General features: G+C 30.7%; 1 protein-coding gene across 4 annotated transcripts in view; it reads left to right on the top strand.

Moving 5' to 3' along the window:
- The window catches only part of SoxN (SoxNeuro), a 224,783-nt gene that overhangs the window by 106,329 nt on the left and 100,217 nt on the right, over positions 1 to 18,237 (top strand). For all 4 annotated transcript variants that reach the window (XR_004690633.1, XR_004690634.1, XR_004690635.1 and 1 more), the window contains exon 2: positions 2,198 to 2,343. The gene's annotated coding sequence lies outside the window, so the exon portion shown is untranslated. The remainder of the gene's footprint in view (positions 1 to 2,197; positions 2,344 to 18,237) is intronic.

Below are 18,237 nucleotides of genomic sequence, written 5' to 3'. Positions count from 1 at the left end.
ATAATATTAATAAATACTTTATATTACGCGTAAATGATCCAAAAGATTCGTTAAATAATGTAAACAAACCTTTTTTAATAATATTTAATTTCTTACTATTCAATTTTTTGATTATTTTTAATAACACTCCATTTGATTAATTGCCGAATTTTATCTGACTATCTTAATAAATAGAATTTTATAACAGATTTTTATTTGAAATAATTTTAAAAATGTCAAACAAATTAAACTGTAATTAAATTCTTATTCTGAATTATTTTTTATTTATATACCATTTATTTTTTAATTAATATGACATAACATTTAGCTACACTTCATTTTTTATTTACACTTTAATTACCCCACAATAATTGGAATTAAAGCTGAAACTTTTTGTAGAGTTTATACGAAGCCATAAACAAGACTTGCAAAACTACGTAAATAAAGGAAGTAAGATAAAATCTCGAGAAAGAGGTACAAGAAAATGCTTCGGCAATATTATCACGTTTTAATTTAACTTGCTGCTGCACTTTAATTAGTCTTTGGTTGAATGAGACGTCGACGAGCAAAGTGAGTAGAGTCACCAAGACCATGTATAATATAAGCACTGAGTTTCTCTGTTACTATTTCCACCGAATGAAATAATTGGCCAGTATATATCTGCTCTATATTGTTGACTTTCTTTTATTACACTCTTACTCATTTTTCTTTTATATCTGCTTCTCTTATTTTATTTATTATTAATATTTTTATTCAACTGCAACATTTAAATTTTTATTCCTCCGTAAGACAATCGCCGAAATAAAATCTAAAAATGATCAGAATTACAGGAGATAACCCAGAAGGTCCTCACAACTAATTTTCTGGTGGAAAATACCAAGATATTGGAAAAACATTTAATTATTATTAAAATAAAAAATATTCATGAATTGTAAAAATCGGCTATTTTGCCTCTTTGTAGTTTTTTTATTCTGAGCAAAAAATGGCTCAACTGATTTTGCTAAAAATTTCATGAGGTTTTGAGTTACATAATTATGCATTAAATGAAACTGATTCCATGTCAATATCATCATTGGTTCTCAAGATACACGAGACAAAAATTACTGAAAAATCAATAAAAATATTTCTAAAAGCAAGAAATAATTACAAATGAATTTAAAAGAGTCGATAAAATAATATACTCAACTGAAATGCTGTAAATAAATAGATTAGTACGATCAATAATATCTAACATCAGTTCTAAAAATCTTGGCCAAGAATCTGTGTGTCAGTGGAGAAAAAAAGGATGAGTTGATAAAAGAATTCAAAGGGTTTCACATCAACCAGGAACACAGAACTCGACTGTGGTTGGAAGTAGAGATGGTTATCGACTTTACTACGACGTAATAATTGCCAGGAACTCTGGGGGAAATTAAAGTTGTCCCTGGTCTTCCGGCAACCCTCATTGTCGCGTGTTCTCGTCGTCATTCTATTTATTGTCGTCCGATCCCCTTTGCACTTCCTCTACGATTTCCTTCATGTCACTGTGTCAACGAGTTTGCAATGACCACAACACTTGGTATCTTTTTACAGAAAACCCATCAGTACTAGTAACCTCGAAAAGAGAAAAATTCCGGTGGAACAAAATTCAACACTCATCAGTCAAACAAAACTCTCTAGTAACGTGACTCGACAAAAGTGAGTGTATACGGCTCATAAATTCATGGGACCATAGGGGAAGGATTGAAGACGCATATCATAACAGTTGATAAATATACTTCAGGGTTTCATGCATGTCTCTAAATAGCGCTAGAACACGCGTATCATTTATTACGAATAGCTAGAGGCTTTTGTAAGTTGGGTTACCTTTTTGATCATCACATAAATCTATAAAACGTTTTGAATTGTGGTTAAGTCAAATTAAAAAGTAAAGGGTTTTACTCAATACACCAGACGCTTTTGAATAGCTAATTTTTTTTGGTTCATTAAAAGCTAAAAAATTCATTAATTATTATGAATATATTATTTAATCAAAAAGTTTGAATAATTACTTCATATTCAGCGAAATAAAATAATAATTCAATGCATTTATTTTTAACCATTTTATTAACATTCTCTTAAAAGTGATATTAAAAAGAAAAAAAATTCTATTTTCTATTGAATAAAATAATTTGCAAAGTCACCTAAAATCAATATTCATTGGTGGTAAAAATAAATTTTTAATTTTTCTATTTTTCAGCTCATCAATGCAAATTGCACATGCACTCCACGTATAGGATGCAAACGACAGCATGTGGAAGTTGGCAAGCAACGGTGGAATGCGCAAACGCAAATCAGCTGCAGTCCAATAGCTCGAGGCTAAATCTACGCACAGGGCAAAACAAGGTATGTATATAGATACATATATTTAACGTATATACACAGGAGATTATGTACCAACGAGCAGGTTATATACTGCTGAATACAGTACCCGAGTATATACCTATATAAGCTCTGAAGCAACCAGTCTGGTTGCGGATAATTCAGGCAATCAGCGTAATGTTGCGTCCGTGAGGGCTCTTCAGTCTCGTAATGCTCTATATATTACCAAGTGCGTTTCTACGATTTCCACTAGTGATTTTTAACAAATGTAATGGACTTTGATGATGATACCATCAGTTGCCGAACATAATACCTCTAAGGTATAATTCGATCATCATGACGCTATGAATTTTATTTCTCGCATTAGGATCCGACTGTATTTAATCAATACTTCATTTATAGTCATCATTTTTGCTGATAACTCTAAATAAATTCCCATTCTTAAAAAAATTAATTAATATTCACTGATTTGCTGTCAATTTTAATTAAATACTTGCAGCACTTACGTCGAAGCTTAAAGTTTTTGAACTTAGGGGGCGCTTATGATTGGGTCATACTTATAGTTCAGCAAAAGTGGCGCTACCGTCGCCTTACATGGTCCCTGTTTGCTAAACTTAGATTAGAACAGTAAAGTTAATGTTTACTGATTGAATTAGTGAACAATAGAATCAGAATAATGCAAGTGCTGATTAATTTATTAATAATAATTACTTATTTTAAAGGAAAAACTCTTCATGGTTTTTGATTAATCTTGAAAGTTGAAATTATTTCAACCAACACAAAATTAAACTTCTCTTAGTCTCGACTTCTTTTTGGGAATCATTTGATGGAGAATAGAAAAATGAAAAATTCACGGCGTTTGGTTGGCAAAAGAAACAACTGGTTACTTACGATAGTGGACTCACTGTTAAAAGAGATAACCTTTTCCCTAGGCGAAAAAGTCGCGAGGGACGGAAGCGAAGAGAAACGAATGAAGGTGATGATGGTGAGTGGGTGATGCAAGGGGGACTATTTCAAAAGACTCAAAATTACTTTCTGGATAAGCTGGATTAGGCTCACTCTCTTGCCGCGTCCCAGATTAGACCTTGGGTTGGGTGACACTCACATAGTATGTGCCGCTGATTCTGCCATCTGGCCAGCACCATCTCGAGGTCAGATTATTTATTTTTTGAGAAATTCGAACGAAAGTGACGTCGGGGTTGAAATGAAGAGTTTAGAAGTTTTTTTGCTTCCTGGAAGTATTGATCCTTTTTAAGTGTTTAATTACAGTGTAAAGTAACAATAAACCTTTTCATTTTTATTTCTCAAGTTACAAGAGAAATTATCACTTTTAACGTAATATAAAAAATTTGTTGATAAATTTATTATTGATTATTTTTAATAGATTAATTTAATTAAAATTGTTTGGATTAAAAATTACTCCTAAAATCTATAAATCGAACCGACCAAATAACAGAGAACTACGAGTATGATTAACAAAGTTTTTTTTTTTATAAAAAAAAGAAGGTATCGAAAAATTGATTTCGTAGCATGACAAAAGATTTCAAAGTTTTTTTTTACATTAATTCTGTAAAACGTAGATTGGAATTATTTCTAGATTGAATTTTCTGATCGAACAGACACTGATGGCAAATTGAAAGATTGAAGCTGTTATTAAAATTAATTTACAATTCCTTCAATTAAAAAATTTATAATGAAAAATAGATTAATAAATACACAAGAAAAAAAAAAGATTAACAATAATTATTCAAATATATCTCGCTAATTAAATATAACGACTCATCAATATAAAATTAATTTTAACTAATCAATTAAAATTACTCAATTGAAGAATCCATAAAAATTCGATTATTGCTTTAATGAGTAATAAACTATTTTAAAAAATTATAAAAGATTTAAAATAAATGTTAACATGCTATATTTAACGCTTATTATCCAGGTAATGTAGCAATTTATTTATTCACTTCTCCTTCATTGTGTAATGAGCTGATCATCTTAATTTATTTCATGCCTGCTAATTGTGCTGCTTGTGCCCCGGTATTACTTATAGGTTATGTTTTTTCTGAAATTTCCTTCTTTAAATTTAAATGCCGTTTCCTACTAACTATTATGCCTGTAGTAGAATCTAGTTTTATGCAGCCTGAATTATATTTCATGATTTCCATTTCATTTCTTATACTTATTGTCATCTTAAAACCTGTCACTTTTATTTCTAAGTGACTATTTTTGTAAACTGTGTTATTGCCTTCAAACTTGTGTGACTCTAGCAATGGCTTGAACAATTTGGTTTATTTTATAATAAAATAAATAATGAAAATGAATAAAATAATGTAGTATCATATTGATAAGTCATTAAAGAAATGGATCTCAATGAAGACTTGGTAGTTTTATCAATACAAAATCTCTCTCACTTGTCTACAATGTCTGTCCTCATCTAAACTCCTTAAATTCAAAGCTATATTGTAACATTTCTTTCACTCTGTCAGCTTTCCTCGTCGTCATTTTATTTGATACATATTTTTTTTCCTCCGTCTACGTGGATACCTCTTTTCTTTTCCGTCCTCCGATGGTGAAAACCGCCCGCTTCCCTCGAAACTTGAGGGCGAAACCAAGGAGACCAGATTAGAAGGGGATGAATTCAGACTTGCTGTTACTCCAACACGATGCAGACTGCTCTCGACGCTGAGTTAGAGATTTCCACAATTCTCTCTCGCACCAACTCCCTATCTTGTAGGAACTTTAGTCTACCTTGAAACAGTAATGGTGGAAGTTAAGATGGAGGAAATTGTTGGATGACAGGAAAGCGAATAGACTACGCTAAATTGTAATTGAAAATTTTAAGTTTTGAGTAGATTGATGTGTCCTTGATGATATTATTATCTAACTATATATACCTACATGTATATATATATAGACTCCATTCATATATATCTACAATCCAATTCACCGATTGATGTTTATCGACAAATAGATGTGAGGTCCCGATGATAATTTAGATGATTTCTGATTTGTAGAGAACATTACGTCCATGGAAGATGGATTAGTATTATCATTTAAAATAAATTTTTTAATAATATTAATTAATTTAATTGCTTTATAGTTACTGTCCAAATCGTTATTACTTTTTATGTTATAATATCAAAAATAATTGCATCTTTAAAAATGATTGAGCATTAAGAACTTGTCATCATTATGATAAACATTTTTTTTATTTTTACTCTCTAAAAATAAAACAGTGAAAAAAATAAAATAAACTGCAAAATCAGTGAATATCCATTGATTTTGTAGTCCATTTTATTATTTTCACTGTTTCACTTCTAGCGAGTACACTGCAAATCTAAAATTTACATACACAAATGATTTTATCTGAATACTCCAAAAAGTAAATCAATATCCTACATAAAATTTTTTTCATTAATTCTCCATTTTTTTTTATAATATTTTGGTTAATTAAAGACTATGAAAAACTTTTATAATAAAAATTGAATTCTTTTAAGGACAAGTATGAATATTAAACACACTTAATGTGTATTATTTTAATTCCCATGGATTTGCAGTGCATTCCTGCCAAGAAAACAATTTCATTTTATCAATGAAAAATTTTTCTCCACTGATGCTCACTCCTATTGACCATCTGACAGAATGTACACAACTCAATATTTTGTAACAAAAATATTTTTCCCATCCATTTAGACATTTCTATTTAATTGACAATATTTTGCGTAATTGAGCAATGGTAATAAATTTTCCTTGAATTATGTTTCACTCGATACCGGTGGAAAATAACTGAAAACCATCCAAACTGTTCGCCATCCATTATTTACATCGTTTAGGGAATTTTACTGCCACCAGTGTCCAGTTGGTTTCTCTCTATTCTCTCGCGAGTATTGCAATAGCCCGTCGGACATTCGCACATGCGTCAGGAGTGATAGCCATAGGGTTCCAATGTGCAACTGAGTGATATGTTCATGCACATTTACCTGTTCCCATTTGTATCTACATGCATACCATTCTACATATATATATATATATATATATGGGTATCCTTTAGCTGCAAACTCTCTTACCATCTCACTCACTCTTTTATCCCTGGACGAGAGTAATACGAACGAACGAATTTACGATTTCATCGAATTTCCTCGTTAATCGTCGGTCCGAGTTTCCGGCTCGCGTCCGATCGAGCTCCACAAAACATTTGCAAATACGATCGCAAATACGATCTCTTGAAATTTCCAAATCTCTTCATCTGCACCCAGCCATCTGCGTCCGATAAAAAAATTGTCTGTCAGAGATAAAAAAAAATAAAAAAAATCGAGAGAGTCAAAAAAAGAGAAACAATATCACAACCGCAATTGAACAATTTGTAACGAGATTTTTCTTTACCAAAGTTAAAATGTGGAATCGAGTTATCTGATAAAATAAATTTACTTTGTGTTAAATTAATCGATAACGGGATTTATTGAATGCAATGATTGATATGTACTTTATTTGCTATTTAATAAATCCTTTTAGGGAAATATTTTTTTTTCAACGTATCCTCCCCTCTTTGGAGTTAATGTCATTCGTCGGCTTTGTTTGGATATTTGACATATTTTTTTTATTTGGACTAAAACAGAGATGCTTGTCAGTGATTAGATAGAAGCAATTATCAGAGTAATGCTGTGATAAATTTTAAATCATCCACCAATTTGAAAAAATATAACATAGAATTTCATTACTTTTAGATAAAAAATGTCAAAATAATTATTAATATATTTAACAACCCAACTTTATTAAACAAAAAAAAAGTTTGAAAATAAATTTAAAAAAATATTATTTATAAATAATTTAACAAAATTATGTGAATTAAATCGTAAAACAAACGGTGGATGTTCAAAAATAATCTCTATATTTTCATATAAATCATTAAGGCCAGTTATTGTTTCAAGATTGTCGGTTGCACGTGATGTTATCCAAGAATATAATCAACCTATATCAGGTGCATGCGCATAAACCGTAGAAATAAGTGGATAGGAATAGCGGAATACTCCAATGGCTTAAGAGTTGACTATGCAGTGCATATGACGGTTGTTTAGAAGTAAAAGAGCGAGAAAATAGCGTGGGACCAAGAGACAGGAGAAAAGGGAAAGATGAGGAAGGGAACACCTACGTACGTTACAAAACATAGCTGTGAGCATATATATATATAGCTGGTGAAAAGGGTGAGGAAAGCGTATGGATGAACGAGGGAGAGCAAGGTATAGAAGGAGTGAAGTTAGAGGCAAGAGAGGAGAGAAGAGGAGTTGCCCTCCGATTGGTCCATGTCGGGACCCCAACCTCCGGCACGCACATAACGCTGCCAGATCGATACGCACTGCCCAAGCGTCTGTCTCTGTGTCTCGCTGCTTGTCTCTTGCTATTCTGGATATTATTTATATCAAGTATTTAATACACATAGTGCATAAAAGTCATACATACAAGTCTATTTTTGATTCAGCCAAAATATTCTAAGCCACTCTCTAAATATGAATTAGTGTAAATCACATTAAAATAGTGGATATTCACTGATTCGCAGTTGTAAAATCATCACTGATTGCGATAGATGTAATACTTTGAATTTTAAAGGTTAGATAGTTAATCTAGAGGGTACAGTATTGTTCCTGCAGCCATAAATTTTTTTCAGTGTAGCAGAAAAGCATGATTGGCCAATTTTGGTGTAACTTTGGGCCAGTTTTAGTCCACCATGGTCCAATGTTAGCTTAATTATGATCGTGCTCGTCTGCTAAAGAATATTCTGATTCATTTTGAGAGAGTAAAATCCAAAGTATTGCCGAAATATTTCCTAAATATGGTTTTTGATTTCGAAAAACCTTTTCAAAAATTTCGGTATTGATATTCATCCAGGAAAAATGGCAATAGTTATTTTTTAGTTAATTAAAAAAACAATCTATTGATCTTAATTTAATTAAATGATTGAAATATTTAAAACTAAAACAATTAATTAAATAATAATTTTAGAGTAAACCGAATTGACTGAAGAATGGTTCTCTAAATGGGTCATATTTTCTTCAGACATTTTATTTTATCTAAATAATCCAATAAACTTCCTCAAAGCTGACCATCTCAAAACCTCTTAAAATAACGTACACGAAAGTAGAGAAAAATAACCCATTTTATTTTTATCCAAGATAAAAATTTGACCCGCGGAAAGTCTGGATCGAATTTCCAACATATTTTCCGTCATCTATTCTACTCAGAATGAGGCAAGAAGCAAGTTCCTTATTCTGTGCTGGAAGAGGCACTGAGAGAGATTCACAAGATTCTCTCACGGAGATTCAACAAGGAAGACATTGGATAAAAAATGAAATGGTTAAGAATAGTCGAGTTGTCCATGATCAAAGTCATTTTTCTTTATACTACCAAGTGAAGAAAGCAGTAGACGATAGGCAACATATGACTCCCATATCAGCTAAAGAAAAAAAAAGTAATCCAATTGAGACCAAGTCTTTCAACAATGCCAACCCCACCGATTATGTGGATTAATCGGCGAACAAGGTTAACAACGAGAGAGAAAGCGAGAATAGCGGACAATCGATTCACTAGCTTGTACGCCCTACAATACCCGCTTTTATTATATTATATCGTTTAAATGACTTTTATTCTCCTTGTTTCCATTTTCAAAGCATCTCTAGAACACACACTAGCAATAAGTATACACGCGTGATCATAATGAACTCATCAGTACCCACAATCTTCCCGCATTCCCGGACTATTTTCGTCACTTTGGCATGGGGACAATTCTTCTTCCGTAATATGTCATCAAGTCATTATCATGCTGGGAGATCATATTTCCTCATAATCTTGCCATAGGTACAGTCTTGTTCACTATTTTCCAGACCCTCTCATATATTTATCTCAATTCGAAATTGGTAAAATATGAAATTTTAAAGCAGTGAAATAATAACTATGCAAAAATTATGCATTGTGAGCTACAAAAGTGTTACAACATTTTTTTTATTCCACAACTGGTACTTTTCAATATGGAATTGATAATTTGTTAATGAGTGAATATTTAAATAAGAATAATATATTTAAAAGGCTTATCTAAGAGTGATAGTGAATGATTTGTGCATCCTTTTCAATAATCACCAATCCTCTTGAATGCATTCACCAACACTCATTATGATATTATTAGTAGATCGTTACGTAAACGATCCGTGAATATGCGATAGAGACTATCCGCCTTCTGAAACGGATAGTGTAATAATTAATTAACCACCAGAGCTCATAGAGGGAGAAAGACCGTCCCTGTCGCGTGAGAAATGTCTATTATCTATAGATTCAGTGGGAACCACAGAATCATGAATACAGTGTTTATTGAAAGACCATCTGGTTTCGGAAATTGCTCTTAATTTTATGACTATTGTCTCAGAATTTCTTTTTAATTATTTGCACTGATATTTATTAGTCAATAAATATTTCGATAAACTGAGAAGAAAATTTACTGTCAACAAGTCATATTTTTTTTAATCAATAAAATCAAAATTTTTATAATACTTTCCATTAAATTTTTTTTTTTTGGAATTGACTTGAGAATATTTTTCAAAATTCAGTTCTGATGATTACTTAAAAATAATTTGTTGTTTATACATTTTTATTGTATTTGAGTTTTTTGAATTATCTGAGTATTGGTTTAGTCTAGTGTTTTATTTTTTTTAAGATCCACAATGTCTCAGAAAGTAAAAATTAATCTAATATCACTTACACGTAGGTAAACCCAATTTAAACCGACTTTTGTGTACTACGAGTTATAAAGAATAGTACACGTCCTCTTTCTTTCTTTGGTGACGAAATTAACCAACTTCTTTTGCGTTGGCAAGAATGCATTAATTGAAAAGGAATTTATATAGAAAAATAATATGCTGTTTGTTTGATAAAAAATTTACTTAATAAGAAGTTATTATTAAAAATCAGATTAGATTTGATTCACTTATGTATTTAACTTGTCATAATCTTGAATCAAATATTAAATTAATAAAATCTTTTATTGCGAATATTTCAAGTTCTTTTTATTGATTAAATCAACATTTTTTCATACAGTGAACATTTTTTTTTTCATTACAGCTTAGATGCCTTTATAATAATCATTTAGATTTTGAACGTATCTTAAGGCAATAAATTTTTTTCAACTTTTTTTTTGAAAATAACACTAGCATTTATTGTATTTTCAACAGATCAATTTAAGAATAAGCTCTTCTAATTATTTATTTTGGTTTTCTGGAAAACATGTTTATAATTGTAAATTTTTGAATGATTAATAATGTTAGGAATGATAATGATAAAAAAAAATATTAAATACGGAAGTTAATTTTCCAAACGAAATTAAACTTATGAGTAGCACACACAACAATCCCATTTATTTTAACAACAAATTTGTTTCTACAAATGTCTGAAAATCTCCAAGTCATATCCCAACAATGTATAACATACTTTTTTCACGCGTTTTATGTTTGCTTCCGTATCTTTCCATTTTTTTACGTTGGGGTGATGACTGATAGGCGGGACTTCCCTTCTTAATGCCGAGCCAACGCGCACTTTTACGATATATATTTTCGACTATTAAGAAAGCGCTATACCCTTGCCGATTGAGGGTGAGAAAAAAAAAGCAGTTTGTATCTTTTTTCTCTGTTTGGAGGAGTAATCTTCCAAAAAGTCATGAAATTGAGTGAAATAGCTACGAGGAAAAACGAGAAGAAGAAAAGGGAAAAGCAGTTTCCAGTAGGTTCAACTTTACTCTGAACAGGAAATAGAGGGTAGAGGTGGCGAAGTGGTGCATATAATTTGCACACCCTCTTCATAATTTTTGAAAAACAAAAATTAAGTTTATAGTTTCTATTCAAAACACATGGGGAGAATAGTTGAGTTTAATTTATTCTGCAAAATTAGGTAAAAATAATTAATAATAATAGTAATAATTAGGTAGTACAGGGTAAATTTTTACCCTGCAAACAAAAAATTAAAAGCAACAGGGATTAAAAGTGATGATATTATTATTTAAAATTTAAAACTGATTTCTAAAAATAGCAAACAAATCAATATGATTATTCATGAAGAGATATTTTAGTAAATATTGATGACTTAAAGATAATGAATCTAATTATCGAACAATGATTTAAAAATGACAATTCTTTCCACAAATGAGTATATAAACTATTGTCAAGTGCTAATGTATTCATAAACACAGATAATTACTGAATTGAAAAAAGGAAAAAAACAATTTACGTGGTAGGTAGATTGTAGAAAAGTATTATTAGAAGAAAAAGAGAAGTTAAGAAAAAAAGACGCGTTATGAGATCCGTCTGTCGGGTTCCTGGGATCCATTTTGACGTAATTTCAACGGGGCCGAGGCCGCATAATTAGCATGAGAATAATGGCGGTCGCTTTCTTAATCAAACTTTTAAATGGGTTTTTCCCAACAGTCCGCACGCGCGAAAGGCGGCCAGTCGCGGTGCTGCCCTTCATCAGTGAAAAATGAAGGAACGGGAATATATAGTGATGCCACCCTGACGAATTTTTAATGCTAAAATGGTAATCAGCGAATATTAGTGCTTTATATCCAGTCGCCAGTGAATAATTTACAGAGTTTGAATTAAATTAAGTAGGACAACTAGAAAAAATTTATTTCTATTTCATTTATAACTTTGCCATCAGATAATTTATATTTTTGATAGATGGGAAAATATTTTGGTCATTTATTTCAAAGTTAATTGATTCGAGACTCAAAAGATATTTATTTAATTACCGTTATTTAATTGAGCGATATTTATTATAGCATAATTAGCGTTATTTCATTTAATGAAATTTAATTATTTATCATAAATTTTCATGGATCATTATTAAAAGAGTAATGAAATACGTTATGTGTGTTGGGTAGAGGTACAGAACAATCGGAAATGTTTTTAATTAATTTGTTAATAAATTTTCAATATTACTAAATGAAAATGATGACATCATTATGAAAATTTTCAAGAACTACCCAAATAATCACTCATCTAATTTAGAAAAAAAAAATATTTCAGGTCTAATATTTGCCGAAATTGGTTGAAATGGTAGCTTCTAACTTGACTTAAATTTCGGCAATTAATATTTAGTATATTTAAACAATAAATATCCTCACTTTATTAAGAATTATAATCTAAAATTTTAATTTTTGGATATTTTTACGCCGAAATTAAAAAAGGATTCGAGGAATTAATCTCTGTTATTATTAGAATAAAAATGAAACCAATGAATCAATTATTTAGATCAATTATAGAGGAATAACTGAATGAAAAATAGTAGTATACTCATCATAAAATAAATAAAATGATCGTAAGGGTCTCTTTAAATATGCGGGAGTTTTCTGTATAGAGATCGTTAATTTGTCATATGAATAATCCACGTGGACATGAAACCACGGTCATACCGTAATTCGCTTGTCATTCGATTTTCCACGCTCCGTCTGTCTGGCCGCCCGTTAGTTTCAGTTGTATTGGTTTGGCAATAGAAGTTCTGTAGAGTGTACCACTGCCATCATCGCTACAACCAATATTAAATGTAGCATCCAGAGCAAGAGATGAAAAGTACAGCAACCCCTTTACCCATGCAGGTTTTTTCCAGTTCGATGGGAATGCGTTTTCGCCCGCACCAACTCGTTTACATGGGGTTATACACCGTCAACGGACACCGGAGGAAATCAATGTAGCCACATGCGAAAATGGCTAGAGAAAAAGAGAGAAAGGATATTTCAATTTAATTGAAATTCGGCTCCGAGAGTTTCCGGTCACTGGTCAGGATTTTTGAGGAATGAGACTCGCGTAACAGCCAAAGCAAAGGCTGCAACATAACAAAGACAAAATATTGAGGTAAAAATATTTTTTTTTAAAATACTTCGAAAAATGGAAATTTTGTCATAATAAAAATAAATTTATTTGTGAATACTAAAGCCACACACAACTCATCAAAATTTGATAAAAAATAAAATTAACATCCAATTTGGAAACGAAAATAGACAAGAGGTTCTTCTCTGATGCATGCATTTTGTCCAATATTATTAGAGAAAAAATAAAGAGTTTCAATAGAAAACTATTTCAATATTCAACTGATGAATTGATTCAATTTTTAATTAAAAATTTCAAAGTTTTAAACTGTAAATAATGGTAGATGATTGGAATTTGAAAAATCAAAAATTCTCCAATTTGTAATGGAAATGAGAATGAATTACAGAGACCCAAAGTCGAAAGTAGATAATTTTTTGACCCTTACTTGGACTTTGGGTCTCTGTAATTCATGGAAAAATCATCAGACAATGATTTTTAAGGGCTGTTTAGAAACTTCAGAATCTAAGCTAGAAATTCATATCCATAAAAAGTGTTTAAAAAGTTTCTTTCACCCTTAAAATGGCCAAAATACTTGGCAAACTCTCAAAAAAATGTGATTTTTTTTATATTTTAGCGATTTTAAGGGTAAAAGAAATTTTTTCAATGTTTTTTATGGATATGCATATTTAGCTTAGATTTTTAGCTTTTCAAAACGTCCCTGAAATCAGTTATTGGACCATCCGCTCATGAGTTATAAGGGTTTAAAGTCAAGGGGATGTTATTTCATAATTTGTATTCAGTGTAACCCGTTTTTAAGGGTGTTAAAGTGAATTTTCTTGACCAGTGCCCCGATTCCGTATTTCTACGCATCAAGACGAAGAGAATGAGTGGTCAAACTTGAAAATCGGAGTACTTTTATTTTTTCGCCAAAAAAAATGGAAAGGGTACCACTTGCCATTTTTTGGGGTCGAAAAATCAAAGTTGTCCGATTTTCAAGTTTGACCACTCATTCTCTTCGTCTCAATGCCTACAAATACGAAATCAGGTCAAACATATAAAAAATTAATTTTTTCACCCCTAAAATGGGGTAAAACGGGAACTATCTCAAATTTTAGCATGAATTTTGCGACAATTATGATTTTAACTATATCGAATTTTTTCCTCTCGTTGAGATCTTTCATATGAGCCCTCAATCAACCTTGTACCATTATTACCATAGAAGTTATGCTTACTTTTATGTTTTACAGTTTCTCGCCAATATATCATTATTTCATAAATTTCATTATATAAATTGTTTTTACAATTAAAAAACATTTAAAGTATCAATATCAAATATATCTTTATTTCTCTTTCAGAACTGATAAAACAATTTTTCACTTCTTCCAGTCACTTTTCTTAAACTTCTTATTACACGTTTTGTAATTTTAACGTTCAAGAATCGAATTAAATGTTACAATATATGATATAATTATATTCAAATTTACATAATAGGTAAAACGAATAACCAAGAAATGGGATTTTAATATTAAAGAGACATTTCTCTCTCGAAAGCTTCATAATTTATTAGGTACCAATTACTAATGTATGTAGGATGATATCTTTCGACGACACGTGATTAAATGCATTCAACACTCGATCAGTCATTTTTCCTTTCTTTCTTTTTTTTTCCTGAAAAGAAAGAAAAACGAAGAAAGCCAAAGGTTAAAAGTGAAAACGACAGACACGCTTGTTACAGATTATAATTCGGGTCTCTCTTGAGAATAAGTTTCACACCATGTTAAAATGATATTCGGTTCCCGTCACCCGCGCATGTATCATTTTTCGAAACGATTAACATTTTTTTTCACCAGTTCTTCGAAGCCTGATGGCATCAATGTGACGACTAGCGGCAGAGGTGACACACACTTGAGGATGAGATGACGTTGTGCCTCACGCACCGTCGTCTCGTGGCTCACAATAATGCCCCTTATTTATTTAAATACCTCAGGCGTCTCAAGTTCCTTTCACACCAAGATTTATGCACGCCACGCCGTTAATTGTCGACCTATTATCCAGCTAATGGTATTCCACGACGTGTACACATCGTTCTGTGCATCGTGACAAAAATATCTTTTTTTTCAATTTGTTATTTGTTTTTTAAATTTTTTTCATTTGCATAGTGTCTGGTTGTGAAGTTAATTTCTGATGTAATTTTTTTTCAACCAACTATTTGTCATTGTTGATTTAATACCAATGTTTTTTTTATTCCAATACAAAATTAAATAAATAATTTTAAACAATTAATTATTTTATATTTAAGATATTCTACTCATCCAATGTTTCAACTGTAATAATAAAATGCTTAAAATATTTAATAATTGCAAATCCAAGTGTGTTATTTTTGTAAACACTTTTAACACACTAAACTTCAGAATAAAACTTAATAAATTTTCTAAAATTAATAAAAAATAATTCGTTGTAAATTATTTGAGCATTACTATTTATAAATAATAAGACAAAAGATATTTCATTAATATTTCCCTCGTTATCCTGACTCGGTAATTAATGTGAAGAAATTAATTAAATAATGCAATAATAATCTTCTGTCATTTCTCTTAAGAAATAGTATTATCTTCCTCAAGGCGCGATATTTATATATAACATAAAATCCAGAGGGGATAGAAGGCGTAAAAAGAAGCAGGGAGAATAGGGGTGCAGTGGTGGTGCTAATCCAGCGCATAGTTTATACGTCATTAAACTACTGTAAGGGGATTGCACGCGCGGAATCCGCGAACGTCACGGTATATATTGCTGCCTACGGGAACGACCAAGAGTCAGAATGGCTACCCTCGCCCGTTTGCTGTCATGTCGAATCATCGTCCAACGATATGACAGCAGCCTAGGGGTGTCGTGTTCCCTGACCGAGGGTCGCAAAAATCGAGATTAAATACCATGGGATCCCACTAAATAAGCCGACAATAATTAAAACGTACTATAAAATTATTTTTTCACAATGCTTTTAATTTTTTGTGTGGCAAACAAATGGTAATGGTGAATAATATATTTTCTTTATGGGGATATTTTTTATTTATCCCATAGCTTTTAGAATTAGCAGTAGTTCATTAAGTATAATCATCATCAATGTAATAATTATTTTATATTTTATAAATGAATATTCAGACGATGATGATGTAATAGTGTCCGGTTAAAAAAAAATCTAGATGTTAATTTGTAAATGTATAAAAATAACCATACCGTAAAATAATCGTAACAATAACATCTCTTTTTGATAAATAGTAATTAATATTTAATTATCATTTCTAATGATTACAAAACCGGTGCATTAGACTTGCATACAGTGCACATTTGCAGGGTGATTTTTTTTTCTTAAAACAATGCAACCAAAGTGATTCAATTTACTGCACAAGATGTGATAAATTTTTAATAGAATATATTCGTGAAATATGAAATTGATAATGTTTATGAATAGTGATAAAAAAAGTACAAAAGAAATATTCTTAAGTCTGATCATAAATAAAGTGTAGAAGAGTTGATAAATTCATGTAGTTATTGAGTATCAGATAAATTAGTAAAAGACATTGATGTGTTTGGTTGCAGTTATTTTTTATAGTGGATATTTAGGAAGCAGGATATTTAGGACTACAATCAATGTATTAATAATTTAATTAATTATTTAAAGGAAAAAGAATGGTAATAATAACGATAATGAAATGAATGAATTGAAAAGTAGCATTTAAAGATTTCTTTGACGATCAATTGATAGTATCAAAATGTAACCTCAGCAATAAAATAAACCTGAAAAATTCAATCGAAGTAACATCGACTCACCAAAGTGGACCATAAAAAAAATAAGCTCAACTTGCGGATAAAACCGCAGGAGTTGGAGTGCGCGCGTGGCTTACGATCTTCTTCTGCACCCTCTCCATCCGACTATTCGTCGCGACTACAGTCTTTCGGTAGGGTCGAATGTGCAATCTATCGAAAGATATTCATGGGGCTGGCCAAGCAGCTCCCCGCACATCAGTACCACTCGTCCGTCCCCATCAGCCATAACTGTCGCGTCACGAATGTCTTATTGATTACATCCCAACATCCCTTCTATCCCATAGAACAATATGTACTGTGCTGCAGTATATATATCAGGGAAAAAATTGAGAGAATAAATTCATACACTACATCCCGATAGTCGAGAAGTGAAAGTCCAAGTGTGGGAATATATGTGCGACTTTATAAATATCGGGAAATCTGTATTGTCAACTTTGACTCTTTCTTTAAGTTTCTTTGAGCTCCTTTGTTGTCTACTCTTTCGTTGGTCATTCGAATTTCATGATCCTAGTCATCCTTTTTATCGAAAGGACGCGATAGGATAACGAACTTCCATTTATCAGGATTTCAAAAGCTCGACCAAGAGAGATTTACTTGGAAAAATTTACCTAAGTCGGTCATTTTGTATTATTTTTTATATTTTTAGGAAAATAACTCGGTAAATTTTATTTTATATTTATCCTCAAATATTTATAAATAATAAAAATAAATGGAAAAGGGAATAAAATATTTTTTTCAAGCCGAAAAAAAATTACCTTTAGTTAATTACACTAGAAAAAGAATTTATTTTCATTCAAATTAATTTTTTTACAGTTAATAAATATTTGCTAATAATTAATTTATTCGAGAAGGTTTATTTAATTAAAACAACTAATTTATTATATTTTGAAGAAATGAAGTTTATTGAAAATGATGATTTATAAAATAAAAAAAATTTTATATGTTATAGTTTATTAGGAAATTATAAAATATAATAAAATAATGAATACATAATTATTTATATAATTCATGGTTACTGTTATTTTTTTGAATTCTCTATGACTCAAAACCTTCAAATTAAATATTTTTCATGAAATTAAACAGATTTATAAATTAAAAAAAAAACGTTTATTTTCTAAATATTGTTTAATTGTTTTTATTTATTCATTAAGTAATCGTTACTAGAGGAATTGAAAAAAGGTGAAACGGTATCACTGCTAATCCAAGTGTTTAGAAACTAAACACTTATGTATTTTATTATCAACCCTACAATGCA

This window comes from Chelonus insularis, unplaced genomic scaffold (genome assembly GCF_013357705.1).
Source record: "Chelonus insularis isolate UGA/USDA-ARS -01 unplaced genomic scaffold, ASM1335770v1 contig_41_pilon, whole genome shotgun sequence".
Classification (NCBI taxonomy): Eukaryota; Metazoa; Arthropoda; class Insecta; order Hymenoptera; family Braconidae; genus Chelonus; species Chelonus insularis.
This window is presented reverse-complemented; position numbering and strand designations above follow the sequence as displayed.